Source organism: Phacochoerus africanus, chromosome 11, assembly GCF_016906955.1.
Source record: "Phacochoerus africanus isolate WHEZ1 chromosome 11, ROS_Pafr_v1, whole genome shotgun sequence".
Lineage (NCBI taxonomy): Eukaryota > Metazoa > Chordata > Mammalia > Artiodactyla > Suidae > Phacochoerus > Phacochoerus africanus.
Window position 1 is genome coordinate 132722802 of NC_062554.1, and position 15182 is coordinate 132737983.

Below are 15182 nucleotides of genomic sequence, written 5' to 3' on the forward strand. Positions count from 1 at the left end.
CTAAGTCACTAAGGCTTTTTTTGGTGTGTTTTCCAGCTTCTAAAGTGTTGCTTGTGCCTTTTTGTTTTGTCTTTGAGAGTTTCGGCTTTAAATCCCTTCGTAGTAACACTAGTGAGAGTTTTCGAAGGAACAAATGTAACTGTCTCTTCTGCCCTGATTGCTAAGAAGTCTTTACTTCTTTTTCTGTTTGGTTTGTTTTGTTTTTGGCCTGGCTGATGGGAAGTTCCTGGGCCAGGGACAATGCCAGATCCTTAACTCTTTGGCCACCAGGGAACTCCTAGAAGTCTTCACTTCTTTCCTTTGAGTGGATTAAAATCACGCAGGAGAATCTAACGTGACCAGGTTTTGGCCGTCCCTTCTGCTGCCCCCCACTTTCAGAGCCTGCTCTATGGACAGGGGTGTGTGTACCAGGCGTGCATTGGAGAGAGACATTGTGTGCAACCACGTCCACATAGCCGATACAGATAGATCTCCAATCCTATTTTTTTTTTTACCATGGGTTTCATGGTCATTTTTAAGTGTATTCAATGTCTGTTTTATGTCATGCATTGTAACAGATGCACAGGCTATAGCTGATTATGGTTGCTTTCCCTAAAGGGTTTAGAGAAAGTAAAAACATAAACCCACAAAATCGTACAGTATGATTCATAACTACCTGCAGGTTGCACGGCATTGGGACAGGGTGGTCTCCAGCTGAACCAGGAGAAGAGCCAAGGGCTTAGAGAGGGGGCGAGGGAGGGCAGATTCTGGAGGAGGAGAGATGGAGAGGCCATTCCAGAAGAAGGGAACTCTGTGTCCTCTCCGGGGCCTACTGAGTTCTAGCCACACTAGCCTCTCGCCGCCCCCCCCCGGCCAGCATCTTCCCACTTACAGAAAACATGCTCACGTGGTTTCCCTGCTGACACCTCTTTCTTCGGTTCTTCCGTCAGCTCGCTTCAGAACGTGGAATTTTACTTCCTCGGGAAAGTGCGCCTTGACCCCCTCAGGCCAAATTACGCCCCCCACCTGCTTCAGCGTGTTCCGGTCTCACATCATGCTTTGGCTTTTTCCTTCTCAGGTTCTCCACCAATTGGTTTTTTGGTTGGTTGGTTTTCGTTTTCGTTTTTCTTTTGCTTCCTAGGGCTGCAAGTTCCCAGGCTTGGGGTGGAATCAGAGCAGCAGCTGCCACAGCACAGCAACGTGGGATGTGAGCCACCTCTGGGACCTACACCACAGCTCGTGGCAGCACCAGATCCTTAACCCACCAAGAGAGGCCAGAGATCAAAACTTCGTCCTCATGGATTCTCATCAGGATCATTACCGATGAGCCACAACAGGAACTCCCTCTCCGCCAGTTGTTAATTGGACGTTTATTTGTGTGATTATTTGTTTAACATCTATTTTTCACATTCAACAGGAAGTTCCAAGATGGACCTTTTCAAAGTGAGATCCAAAGAAAGTGTTACATCAAAATCATCAAAAGCGCTTAGGAACATAATGCAGATTCCCAGGTCCACCCCAGTCTCACAGCATCAGAATCTCTGCGGGAAGCTTAGGAAGCTGTGTTTCAGTCATTCTCCAGATGTTGCCTGTGGCCCACTGCCTGCTCTGCTACTGTTTGCATCTATGAAATGGACTTAGGTATAGGTTAACTTATCGGAAGAGCTTGCCTCAAGGACCTGAAGGATCCTGGGGCAAGAGGAAATAGTGTGGGCAGAATCATTCTCAGAAGGCTTGTAAATGCAGCTTGGACTTGCCATCAGGTGTGCAGATTTCAGAAGTTCTTCCTTAGCCCAGGCCAGGAAATCCAGCTCTGTGAAATGAATGTACTTCTTTCTTATGCCCACAGGAGGTCAGTGAAACATTAGGTCTAGCTTTCATTTTAAATTTCAGAACAAAAGAATTTTGAACAGTGCTGTTTTAGAAATACACTGCTTCCATCTTACAAAAGATAAGCTTTATTTACTAATAGGTTTCTCCAGTGTGAGTGTTTGAGTTTCAAATGCAGGCAAAACACTCCGAAATGCCTTGCTCTTTATAGAGAAAGGTACATGCTCTTTCAGGTTCATAAACTTTAATCCATCAGTCGGCTTTCTAAAATAACTGTCCTTGGAGCTCTGGGAGTCATTCGAAGGCAGAGAAAATTCTCTGCTTTAAATTTCTCTAGGGCCCCTCTTTAGAAGAGTTCAAGGTGTCTGGTGTGTGTTGTTTCACAGTCTCTCCAGTGGACCTGGGCAGGAGGATGCCTAACTGAGCTTAGGGATGGGCTAATGGAGGCTCAGAGAGGTTAGACCACCTGCCGGCAGGCACACAGTAGTGGAACGGAGCTCAGACCACGGCTCCGCTGCCTCATCATTCAGGGCCTGCCTTACAAGATGTGATTCACGGCACGGGGTCTTCAAGCCAAGTGTGCCCTTCGCAGTTCATACTCTCCTGTTGGTCTTTTTATGGAGCTTCTGTCTGGAGCTCAGCACTTGGTCTTTTCCATAGCTCAGTTTCTTTTTTCTTCTTTTAGCACCATGGCCTTTGGGTAAGAGTGGAAAAAGTGGGATCAGGGGAGAGCCCACAGTAATGGGCTCACATAGGGGTCTAGTCACTTCCTGGGTCCTCGTCACTTCCCTGGATAAAAGACCCTTGGGCCACAGAGGCTGCTCGTTCGGGACCCCTCTGATGTGCTTCCTTCCCTCTCTCTTTTATTTTAACCACATGCAGGTGGCTTTCATGACTGATACCTCACAATTCCAGAAAGTGCCAGGTCATAGATACCTGACTCCCAGTGAAAGAGCATGCTGATCCACAGTAATAACTCACGAGTTAATTCATTAGCTTGCTCGCCAGACAGCGCGTGAGGAACTCCTACCTGCCAGGCATTCTCCTGGGCGCTTAGGGTTTCGAAGATGAGCAAGGTGGTGGGCTCTGCCATGAAGGAAATTGTTTGCGAGCAGAAGAGGTTAAAAATAAAACCAATCACGACCGAGCTACATTCTGAAAAGTGCTGCAAAGGGCGTGAATCTGGGAGAATCTAGAATCGTAAACAGGATGACTTCTCTCATGTGGAGGGGATAAGTTGGTTAAGGACATTTTTTACACATCCTTGAGAACATTCCATGGAAGATGTGTGGCAGTGGTGGAAGAGAAGTCAAGGAGCGAAGGAGAAAACCTATCTGTGGACATGGCCTTGGCCTCTGTCTCTTACGAGGCTCCCTGTGGGACCGGGCAATAGTGGCACAGTCCCACCACGTGAGATGTGTGGACAAGTTCAGTGTGAAAGGCTTCTCCCCTTGGAGACATCCTGGGCAGCACAGGGCCTTCCAGCCTGCAGAGGTGGCCACTCCTGTCACCCACCATTCACTTCCCAAGAGTCCTTAGAGCAAAAGTTCTGAGTGAATCCTGAGCCCCAGCTCCCCTGAGAGGGCCATCTGGCCAAGCCACAGGAAGGTAAGAACTCCCCTACATTTTTGTGGCTCCAAGGAAAAGTTGTGATTGGCTTGCTTTGCTGTCAATAAACTGGACAACTAGACAGAGAGTGCCCCTTAGACAGAATGCTGGGTTGGCACAGAGGTACCCAGCCCTCTGTGTCTACACCTGTGCCCAGCTGGGCTTCTAGGTAGCAGGGGTAATTCCTCTAGCAAAATCCACTGCCGGTTCCATAGCAGGTGTACGGGTTTCCTAGGGCCATCTTAGTGAAGTGCCACAAGCTGAATGGCTTAAAAAGAGGAGCAGTTTATTGTCTCACGATAGTGGAGGCTGCATGTCCAAGATCAGGGTGCCTTTCTGAAGTCAGAGAGGGAGGAGCCTTCCTTGCCTCTTCCTAGCTGCCGGTGGTGGCCAGCAACCCTTGGCTGGCAGCTGCGACGCTTCAGTCTCTGCTGTCGTACATAGTGCTCCTTCCCTGCGTCTCGGTCTTTGTGTCTTTGATCTCTATAAGGACATTAGTCACATTAGAGTAAGGGCCCACCTACTCCAGGATGCCTTCATCTTAATGAAGTACATTGAGAGCAGTTCTGTTTCCAAATAAGGTCATGTCCCGAGGCGATGGGGGTTAGGACTTGAGTCCATCTTTTGGGGGGACACAGTCTGGCCTGTAACAGCAAGTGGGAAAGGATGGGCCACTTTCTTTAAGAGGCGGCCGTGTGTGCAGCAGACACCAAGGCTGCCTAGAATTTTCTTTCAGACTCTTTAATTGGCCTTTTGGGGGGCTCTCTTTCTATTCCTGTCTTCTTGTTTTTGTTTCTTTGGCGTCTTTTATCTGTGGCTCTGCTTTTTTCTTTTTCCAACTTCCTTTAAGCCTCTGCTCCCAGCCCCCCACTGTACCTTCCTCTAGGAAAGCTCTCTGCTTTTCTAGCTCGAGGACTTAACCACAACCTTCATCTCAGCTTGAACCCCTTCGCTGGAGTCACTGCTTTTTTCTTCAATCTGGGAACCTACAGAAGGGCTGGAGCCAGGGTGGTGATAAAAGCAAGGAGACCCACATACAAAAAAGTATTGCTGAATAATGAAGATTTAATCTGCCCATAAATCTGTTTCTTCCTTTGATGTCGTCTTCATACTATGTTTTCCTTACATGATTTCACTTAGGAAAGAGGTTCTGCTTTTTTTTTTGTCTTTTTTTTTTGTCTTGTTGTTGTTGTTGTTGTTGTTGCTATTTCTTGGGCCGCTCCCGCGGCATATGGAGGTTCCCAGGCTAGGGGTTGAATCGGAGCTGTAGCCACCGGCCTCCGCCAGAGCCACAGCAACGCGGGATCCGAGCCGCATCTGCGACCTACACCACAGGTCACGGCAACGCCGGATCGTTAACCCACTGAGCAAGGGCAGGGACCGAACCCGCAACCTCATGGTTCCTAGTCGGATTCGTTAACCACTGCGCCACGACGGGAACTCCTGCCCTTTTTTTTTTTTTTTTTTTTTTAACTTAGGGCTGCACCCTTGGCCTATGGAGGTTCCCAGGCTAGGGGCTAAATGGGAGCTGCAGCTGCCAGCCTACAACACAGCCATAGCAATGCCAGATCCAAGCCTCATCTGCAACCTACACCACAGCTCATGCATTGCCAGATCCTTAACCTACTAAGCAGGGCCAGGGATCAAACCTGCATCTTCATGGATACTAGTCGGGTTCATTACTGCTGAGCCACAATGGGAACTCCCAAGGAGTCCTGATTAAAAAAAAAGGAAAGGAGTTCCCATCGTGGTGCAGTGGAAATGAGTCCGACTAGGAACCACGAGGTTTCGGGTTCCATTCCTGGCCTTGCTCAGTGGGTTAAGGATCCGGCGTTGCCATGAGCTGTGGTGTGGGTCACAGACGTGGCTGTGGTATAGGCTGATAGCTGTAGCTTGGATTTGACCCCTAGCCTGGGAACCTCCATATGCTGCTAGTGCAGCCCTGAAAAAGGACAAAAGACAAAAAGAAAAAGAAAGAGAAATTTACAGCCCAAGGACATGGTGGGAGGAGTATTCCGGGTATAAGGGGGGAAGTCCAAGCTGGGTGGTTACATGGCGAGTTGTTAAAGAACCGAATAAGCATTTGGTGTTAATGCTGGCCTGACACCTCAGAGGCCACCCTTTTAGTGGTTTTCACACTTATTAAATACGTTAAGCCCCACTCCATTTTGACTCCTTCCTTTCTTTCCAGGGAGCCCCTGGAAAACAAATGCCATCATCCATTAGTGTCTGGGGGGCGTGGGGATTGATTCCAAGACCACCACCTCTTCCCCCCATCCTCAAGGATACCAGAATCTGTGGATGCTCAAGCCCCTTCTATAGAATGTTGCGGTACCTTTAGCCCTCTGCATCCTTGGGTCCCACCAACCACTGTTGGACCTGGTTGGTTGAATCCATGGCTACAGAGGACCAACTGAACACTTGACAGGTGTTCTAACAGCCCAGAGTGCTGCCTCTTCTCCTTTCCCTTTGGCCATTGCTAAAGGTTTAAGGAAGGCTTCACATTTTGAAAACTGCCTAGTAGTAATCCAAGCCACAAGTTGGAGATGAAGCTGGAGCCCAGACAGGAGTTATGGTTTGCCCAGGGCCCCGCAGTAGTGACTCCTGGCTGAGCACCAAGGGAAGGTGGGCTTTCCCGTGGTGAGAGCGGGGCTCAGGCCCCTGGCCAAGTGCAGAACACGACTCCTCTTGCTTTGACGTCCGCCATCTCTGTCTCTTGGCTGGGAATGTTATCCTCTCATGGCTCCACCCGTCCAGCTCTGACTCATCCTTCAACACTGAGCCCAAGCACCACCCCCTCTGTGGAGTCTCTTCTCATCTGCCCATGCCAACCACACGCTCCTCATATTCCCACAGCCCTTTGTCCTCTGTGTCGGAGAGGTCCCTATACTCCACCACATAGATTTGTCTGCGGGGGGTGTGCGTCAGTCACTGCCACTTCTTATTAACCTGTAACCTGTGTCATTCAAAGATTTCACATAGACGCTTCCCCTGCTGTTTGGGGCATTCAGCAGTACAGGTGTAGCGTCATCATTTCTAGAATGAAAGAACTATGCAGCTGGGTAAAAAAATCAACTTATGTTCCAAGCCAAGGCACCCCCAAACTTTAAAGCACATTGATCGTTTGAGAATTGTGCTAAAATTTGGAGTCTGATTCAGGAGGTGTAGGTTAGGGCCCATGATTCTGCATTTAACAAGCACCCAGTGGAAATGAATGCTGCTGGTACTCGGCCCACCCTTTGGAGTCATAAAGAAGGGAAGTGTATGGTCTGCCCCGTTAACCGCACTGGAAAGGAACAGGCGAGAGCAATAGAGCGACGACGGCCACGGAGTTGGAGGCGCATCCAGGAGTGCACATGACTGAGAGTCTTGTATAAAGGCCTCAGCTAGTGAATTCTGTCCTCCTGGGGATCAGCCAGGCCTGGACTTGAGCACCGTCGACCTGGGGGAAACTCAAAGCCAAGAGCAAGTCCTTGCACCTTTCAGCACGACGGGACCTTCAGAAGGGAAGGGAGACGGGGAATCCCAGTGATACTTCTCACCTTTGGGAGAGAATAGACATTTTACAAAAGGCGACACAGACTCCATCTCAAGGACTCTTCAGGGAAAAGTATGATACTCTAGATGCTGTAGAAAAACCCCATACTATAGATGACAGAACTGAGACTGACGCATACCAAGGGCTTGCCCAGAATGATTCAGGCCACAGGACATTGATGAAAGGGAAGCTGCGACTGGACTTTCGTTACCTCTCTGCTTACAGCACTTCCCTGGTCTAACATCCCTAGTATGTCACTATTACAGCTTGTTTGAATAATTATCTTCCAGGCAAATTGCACCTAGACTTAGCACCCTTAGCACCTAACATGGGGTCTTGTACCTAGAAGGCACCTCAAAAGTACTGGTTAAATAAAAGAATATAGAATTTCACCAGGGGAGGGTCTCCACTTAACACCCTCCATCCGATTACAGGTTTGTGTTCGCTGATTACGATATCGGACCAATAAGGACAAGGCTGGGGTTGGGGTCCCCCAGATGTGTGGCACGGCTTTGCCTTGTTCCTCACTCGTGCTTCTCAGCACGCTCAACAACCTTTGTAAAAGTGGGGCTTGGCACTGGTTCGCCAACGTGCCCTCCTGAATCAGAGGCTTTGGCGATGGGCCTAGGAACCTGCATTTTGAATAAAATCCAGTGTGATTTGTATCTGCTTTAGGGTTGGAAGAGCTTTGATTTGGATAGCTGGTGAGACACATCTCCCTAGAAGGAGTTAAAAAGCTCCGTCACCGCCCACCCTCACCCCTGTGACTCACTCCAACTCAGACAGGCTTCAGACTTGCCCATCAGTCACGATTCTTCTTTGAAACCCCTGAGAACTAGTTCCACTCCCTTCCCTGAAGCCCAGAATGGGACATGGGCACTTGGCTTAGGAACAAACAGGAACCACCCCAAATCCTCTCTCTTCCCCTCTGGGCTCCTCCCCACCCTGGGAAAGGGCTTCGGTCCCTCCCTTCCCTGGGCTGGCCGAGGGGAGAGTCTGTGTGATCAGGAAACAGATTAATCTACCAGGTAGGCATCAAGAGATAAAAATCCAATCTTTTATACCTTTTTAATACCTGCCTCAGGGAGAGGACAGTAAACCAGGACTCCCTGTGCTGTGCTCCTTGGTCGTTCCTTATCCGTGTTGAGATAAATCAGATCAATTAAGTTCCCTTCAGAACACAGCATTCCTTTTTCTGCTCTGCGCTTTCCCAAAAGCAACTCTGCCGCCAGGGTCTCTGCAGCTTCCTTCCGGTGCTGCAGGGGTGGGGTGTGGCTGCTCGGTTCTGGGGCAGCCGATGCCTATCACTGGAAAGAGACAGCATTTGAACTCAGAGGGCAGGATTTAAACCCGTGCTCTACCCCTTACCTGCTACAAGACCTTGGGCAAGTCACTAATCGTCTGCCTCTCGGTTCTTAGCTCTAAAAGAAAAAGCGGTCCTGTTCCTCCCTACCTATGTCTTCCCTAAGTTACCTTAAGTTACCTGAGTTAGGGCTCCTTCTCCTACATAAATGGGCGCGAGGGGGAACTTCAGAAAGGAAGCCAGCAAAGGGGCCCACCCTCGGAATACTAAGCAGGATCTTAATTTCTCCTTGAATTGACAAGCTTTATATTACAGCCCTGCCGTTGGCAGATAGGGGGGACCTTGATGGAGGCTGAGTTAAACATGGCTGGGATTTATAGTGGAATAAAAGGTCCCAGATTAATAGGGTTTCCTTTCTCTGAACCGTAAATTGGAAGCCCTGGTGCCTGATCATCTGCTAAATCTCCAGTCCTCAGGGCTTCTTGGTGGAAAGCTCTGGAAGCACCCACCTGGCTGCAGAAGACCCTTGAGCAAATGATCTCACCAGAGGCTTTGCCCTGCAAGCCATGCTGGGTTGAAGGGCAAAAGGAACCTACCATATTTGCAGGGTAACGGTGATATCACCCAGGCTAAGAGGACCTCAGCCTTTCCTCAATCATGTCAGGGCCTGAGCAGAGGGGAGCGGATGAAGGAATGGAGGGAGCAAAGGCAGGCAGCATCGTGGTCCAGCCGTTTGGAATTGTTTGCCCAAGTTCAGCAAGTATTGCCTCTGCCCTCCCGCTCTGGAAGAATGCTGCGGAGGGGGCAAATGGCCCAGGGCCAGCGACCGCCAGGGCCAGACCTGCGAGCCCCCAAGGACGTTTTCTCTGGGAAGATACCCTGCGGCATTTGAAGGGGCAGAGTCTGGGATACAGCAAAGAACAGAGTCCTCACTGGCTTGAAGCCTGGTGGGGGAGGGGCGGAGAACGAGACAGGCAGGGAAGCTCTTTGTCACAGTACACGTCGAGGTAGGTAGGACTCTGATGGATTTCATTTTAGGAAAGAAGAAACCCAGATCCAAGGAGATCAGGTGACTTGTTTACAGTCGCACAGGTAGGAGGCAGCCGCCGAACGATAAACAAATTCCCCAGACACCCCAGCCCCTGGGGCTTCTCTCTGTAAAGCTGCCTTCAGTCCCCCTGTCTAGAAAGAGGAGGATGGGTGGCGGTGGGGAGGACTGAACACGGTCATGATGCAAGGTTTTGTCCTGCTGTTTCCAGCCTTCTCCAAAGCAGGAAACAGGCTGTGGCCGTGAAGGTTGTGATGACACAGCTAAGACATCAGTGCCTTTATGGGACTGAGAAGAGATGCCCACTCTGCGTCAGTGCAGCCCTGTGCCAGCTTGGATTTTAGCCTCAGCTTGCCCTTTAGGTGGCGCACGTTTTTGCAGAGAAAATGTTCACGTCCATACTGCTGATGGGAATTCAACTCTCAGCTTCAGAAGGAGGCTTTCCACCACGAAGACCTGCCATTTACCTCTCTCCTCTTCCCCCTGCTCTTTGAAGCAATCTCCTCAAGGAATTGTCTGCAAATAGCACTCAGGCAACTCACCCCACTTCTGATCTGGGACTTTGGACAGAACTGCAGCAGCCCATTCAATCCAGGCAGGAAATGGAAAACAGCAGCAGTGGTTGGGAAAAAGGCCCTGAGATGGACACTCGGGTGGGATCCAGCACAGGCATCACTCCTTCCGGTGTCTTCTACAGCTTCCTGGTGTCGTCTGCTGTCTTCTGGCCAATCTTGGAGCACTCCCAACCCATCTCTGAGCCAGGAGTCATTAAGCTGCTCTGACTGGATCCATGGACATGAAGCAGAATACTAATGTCCTACCTGCTTTTTTTTTTTTTAATGTCAACAACTCAACTTACTTTTTGGCTTTTTCTTTGCTGCATTAAAAGTCAATTTCTCTTATGGACAGGAAGGTAAGCTTCTCTTGAATACAATACAAACATTCTTCCTACTAGCAACTTAGCTTTAGAAAGACCAAACCCAGAAGTTCCCATTGTGGTGCAGTGCAAATGAATCCAACTAGTTAGTATCCGTGAGGTTGCGGGTCTGATCCCTGGCTTCGCTCAGTGGGTTAAGGATCCGGCGTTGCCGTGAGCCGTGGTATAGTTTGCAGATAAGGCTCGGATCCTGTGTTGCTGTGGCTGTGGCGTAGGCTGGCAGCTGTAGCTCTGATTCGACCCCTAGCCTGGGAACTTCCATATGCTGTGGGTTCAGTCCTAAAAAAAAGCAAAAAAGAACCAAAACCAAAAACCTAAACCCTCCCTGCCATAAAGCAAAAGGAAAACTACCCTTGTGTGTGCCTGTGAATGTATGTGTGTGAATGTGTGCACGGGCACGCATGCTAATTATTTAGGATGACATAACAATTGCACTCAGCAGTCTTATGGAAGAGAAGAATAGAATAAGGCTGTTGAGTTGAGGACAATGCAAGAATGTTTTGCAAATGAGAAGAGACTGGGAAAGAAGGAAAAAGGGGGGGATCTGGTGCCCCGAGTGGGCCGGGATAAAACAGCCAATCTGGGGTTCCAGCAACTGGGCAGAGGGGACCACGATGGGGGTGCTGTTTGAGTTTCTAGAATGTAGGCTGGATGAGGATCTTTGCCAGGGTGCAAAGTACTGAATATTCAATTCATGGGAGGGGGGCACCTCACCTGCGCCTCAAATTCTCATCAGCCAAAAATTCAGTTACTTACAAGTCTTTTCTCTACGACCATACAGATGTTCCATGAAGCTGTCTCTGTGCAGGTGTCTCAGGTCAGCTGTAATGTTGGAAAAGAGTCCTGAGCAGGCATCGAGGAGCCGGGGAGAGGGTGACGGAGCTGTGTGAAAGGGTTACGCTGAGCAAGCAAAAGTCCAGGGAGTTGAGTATGTGAGGCTGGATTTCTCTAACAGGCAGCCTCCTCCAAGGGCAAATCCAATTGGCAGGATGTGAGGAGAGCTTGCAATTTTGAAGAACATAGCTGCAGGTTATTTTATGAACTAAAGAGCCAGGTTTGCCCCATGATTTATCTTAAAGAAAACCCTGTAGAGGAGTTCCCGTCGTGGCGCAGTGGTTAACGAATCCGACTAGGAACCATGAGGTGGCGGGTTCGGTCCCTGCCCTTGCTCAGTGGGTTAACGATCCGGCGTTGCCGTGAGCTGTGGTGTAGGTTGCAGACGCGGCTTGGATCCTGCGTTGCTGTGGCTCTGGCGTAGGCCGGTGGCTACAGCTCCGATTGGACCCCTAGCCTGGGAACCTCCACATGCCGCGGGAGCGGCCCAAAGAAATAGCAACAACAACAACAACAATAACAACGACAAAAAAGACAAAAAAAAAAAAAGAAAACCCTGTAGAAATTCAAACCACCTTGGAAAGTGGATTTTCCTAAACCTGACTAGGAAGGCAGCCAGTCGCTCTTGAGCTCCTCCCCCAGAGATGAAACAATAGGCCCCCTTGGACGGGAGAGAGAAGTATCTCCCAAGGAGCCCTCCCATCTGCTCCACTCACATTCAAGCTGGAACCCATTTGTGAGGTTTGCTGGGACCAGACTTCCCAGAACTAAGACCCCTTGGAGGCTGTGTTTAGACAGGATCTCAGAAGGGCTTTGGTCTGCCCTCACACCTGTTCAGCAGCATCCTGCACATGATGGAGGAAGACATGGGCCACTGGGTCTCATTTGACTTTGGTTCCTCGGCACCTAGACATCATTTGCCAAGTAGCAGGTGCTCAATGAGTGTTGATGGAATGACGTACTGAGTGACCCAGGAAAGCGGTGCTTCGCTCTCGGTAACAAAGATCGTCTCCATCATCAGCACTCTCATTGGCCGCCTCTGAACTCTCTTCTCAGCGAGGCTCTGTGTTCAACTTTTCATTGTCCAATTGTAGAGTAAGTCTGCTAAGTCAGCTGAACCAGAATCCTGCCCCCTCAAGGCGCGATCGCGTTCATCCTCCACCAGTTCCTCCGGTGACATCTGGTCGCTCTGGCATCACCCTCGCAAGCCTTCAGCAGGAATCCTATCAGGGTGGTTCAGCCAGACCCTCTCTTACCCCCTGATATTTCCAATGAGTAATTTTTGGTCCTCTGACTCCCTCCCTGCTCTTTGGCTCCAAATGTCCACTATTCCTCATATTTGGAGTTGAACCTCTTCTCTCTCCCCTGCTTTAAAACCCTGTTTCAGTCCCCGCTCCCTCGAATAACATCTGCCTTCCCATCTTTGATGAGCGCCATGAATAATTTTTCTTTAGCATCCGCAGCTGTTTGTACCCAGGCTGCTTACTAGCTCAGAAGGCAGTATATTGTTTTTCTAGATCTTTCTGGTTACTAGGAAGTTGATTAAATAGACAAAGATAGATTCCTTGCGAATTTTCTACATATGTCCTGGTTCTGCTCTCTGAAGGCAGCAAAAAAGCCTCCTCCTTTATAGTCTTACTACAGCTCTTGCCGTCCTCTCTTCGCTGCCCATCGTTCTTCAGCAGCCAGGAACCTCATGCTTTTCCCTGCTGATCTGGAGCACATCCAGAGGAGTGTCTAACTCACAGAAGCCTTGCCAGGGCATTGCTCCATGGTGTAGGTCTCTCCCCTCCTCGTGGCCCTGTTCATGTTGAATGAACCTGTCACGGGTACTCTCCTCTCTCAGCTCACTGCTGTTGTAGAAAACTAGCTGAAGGAGAAGATCTTATCAGTGATGTTTATGTGCTTCTTTGCATTTTCTTGTAACAATGGCAGATGTTTACAATGAAAATACTTTAATAATCAGGAAAAAAACCCTCTAAAGCTATTTCTATCATGGAAGGAAGATACTGATAAACTAGCTTGTAATGGAGTGTTGAAGAACACTATTGGCCCAGAAAAACATCATCAAATATCTACTGTTGGGGAAGGGAAAAACTTCTTCTCATCTTCTAGGTTCATTTGCTGGTCTAATAATTAAATGGAGGTAAATATTAACAGGAGAAAAACGTTTAATTACCTATGGACGGGAGCCCCAGATGAATATGAGACCCATAGGAGGTCAGGCAGTTGAGGCTTATGTGCCCTTCTGAGCTAAGGAGAGGGGGACGGATACCTGAGGCCTCAACAGGGAGGAAGTCAATTTATAGGAAGGTGGGATAGCAAGTGTTTGGTAAAGAAATGCTTGGCATGCCTTACAGAGACAATGGGACACAGAGAGGAATTTGATCGCCAGGACAGGCCCTACTTGGCTGTCCCACACCCCAGTTTACGACTCCTGGCCCTTATTCTTTGTAGTTGTCTGTGGTGATAGCTCTCTTCCTGGACCAGGCCCTCTATCTAAATTCTTTTTAGGAAGTTAAGGGGAGAGGTAGAAACTCTTCCTGAGCCTTTTGAACCTGGCCTTCAGCTCAAAATAATCCACTTGCTAAAGTGGCACATTTTGGGAAGGCGCATTCTGAAATCCTTCAGTCCTGCCTTTGAAACTGACCCAGGAAATTTCATAGTCTAGAAGTTGAGTTGGTAGATTGCTCCATTTTATTGAACCCATCTCTAAGTCTGAAAATAGCCTATTCAGTTAAACATTTGTGTCTCATTTTAGGAGGCAGTGCTGCAGGTTGGTTTCAAAAGTGAGGCCTGTGGTGTAAGCAGTCAGGCAGTCAGGTATTTAATAAGAGGCATTTACATGAAAACAAAAGAAAACAACGGTTAATGGTTGGAGCAGACTATAGTTCCAGTTTCACAGTTCTGAAGACCGCCAATTGAGAAGATTGCCAGATGTCCAGCTCATGGTATCTTCAGATGGAGTGAGGGCAGCCAGTGTTAATCTGATATATTTAGTAGTTTCCAGTTTGAATATATCTGGTGATCATTCTGCATGTCCATATAGAAATAGGAACAAAGATGGTCCATACACGAGCTGCTGTGATTTCTCTAAAGTTGATAGAAAGTTGTCCAGCTTTAGCTTTGGAAAAAGGGCAGTTTGAGTTCTCAATGATTCCAGGTTAAAAAGGTGGGAGAGGGAGTTCCCGTTGTGGCACAGTGGTTAACGAATCTGACTAGGAACCATGAGGTTGCGGGTTCAGTCCCTGCCCTTGCTCAGTGGGTTAACGATCCGGTGTTGCCGTGAGCTGTGGGGTAGGTTGCAGATGCAGTTCGGATCCCCGCGTTGCTGTGGCTCTGGTGTAGGCCGATTGGACCCCTAGCCTGGGAACCTCCATATGCCGCTGGAGCGGCCCAAGAAATAGCAAAAAGACCAAAAAAAAAAAAAAAAAAGAAAAAGGTGGGAGAAAAATTGGAAACATTAGTTTCGGGAGTTATAACCAAGTATTGGCAGAAAGGGTGTGAATTCAGGGTCTCTTCCAGTTTACAGCTAGAAAACAAATCTTAAAGACAATTAACGGATGAAACGGCTCTCCACAACTCTGTGTTATAGTTTCTATTGAAACATACTTTTTCTTTCTAGAATTACCCACGTTTCTATCAGAGATAACCAGAGTAAGATTAATTTGTTTGAAAATTAAATTTAGTTTCAATAACTGTGGCTTGATTATATGCATATGTTCAGCAAGAGTAATGTTTGACCATATAGGCTCTTTTATATCTGCTTTGCTGGAACTTTTCATAAAGCACCTCAGATTGGTCTTTTAAAAGGCTCCTTAGGATAAGAAGACAAGCGAGGGTCTTGCCATCAGACTTGACTGGCAATGCCTGCGGATCTGGGTGAATTCTTGTTTTGAGGTCCCCAAGTATCTCGAGGTTTCTGAGCATTTCAGGAAGTGCCTCTCATCCCTCATCTGGGAACTCTGTTAATAGGTCCTAGGCTTATTTTTCCAGTGGACTTTTTTGGCTCCATGGTATCTTAAACTCCAGATCCTTTGTGAACTTATGCAAATAACTATATTGCCATGAAAATAAGAATATTCACTGAGAGTTTCTGAATTCC

The 15182-nt window shown here is 48.5% G+C and overlaps 2 long non-coding RNA genes across 4 annotated transcripts in view; one reads left to right on the forward strand and one right to left on the reverse strand.

Annotated features, from left to right (window-relative positions):
- The window catches only part of LOC125110792 (uncharacterized), a 147521-nt gene that overhangs the window by 40426 nt on the left and 91913 nt on the right, over positions 1–15182 (forward strand). The window contains exons 1-2 of one of the 3 annotated variants that reach the window (XR_007130723.1): positions 8664–9350; positions 9518–10219. The exons of the other annotated variants lie outside the window; for them this stretch is intronic. This is a non-coding gene — a long non-coding RNA (uncharacterized LOC125110792). Of the gene's footprint in view, positions 1–8663; positions 9351–9517; positions 10220–15182 lie in introns of those variants that run through there. 3 annotated transcript variants of the gene reach the window in all.
- Positions 5358–11244, reverse strand: LOC125110794 (uncharacterized). Its single transcript, XR_007130726.1, has 4 exons — positions 11000–11244; positions 9849–10088; positions 8020–8262; positions 5358–6959 (listed from the first exon to the last, which is right to left on the reverse strand). It is a non-coding gene; the product is annotated as an uncharacterized LOC125110794 (long non-coding RNA).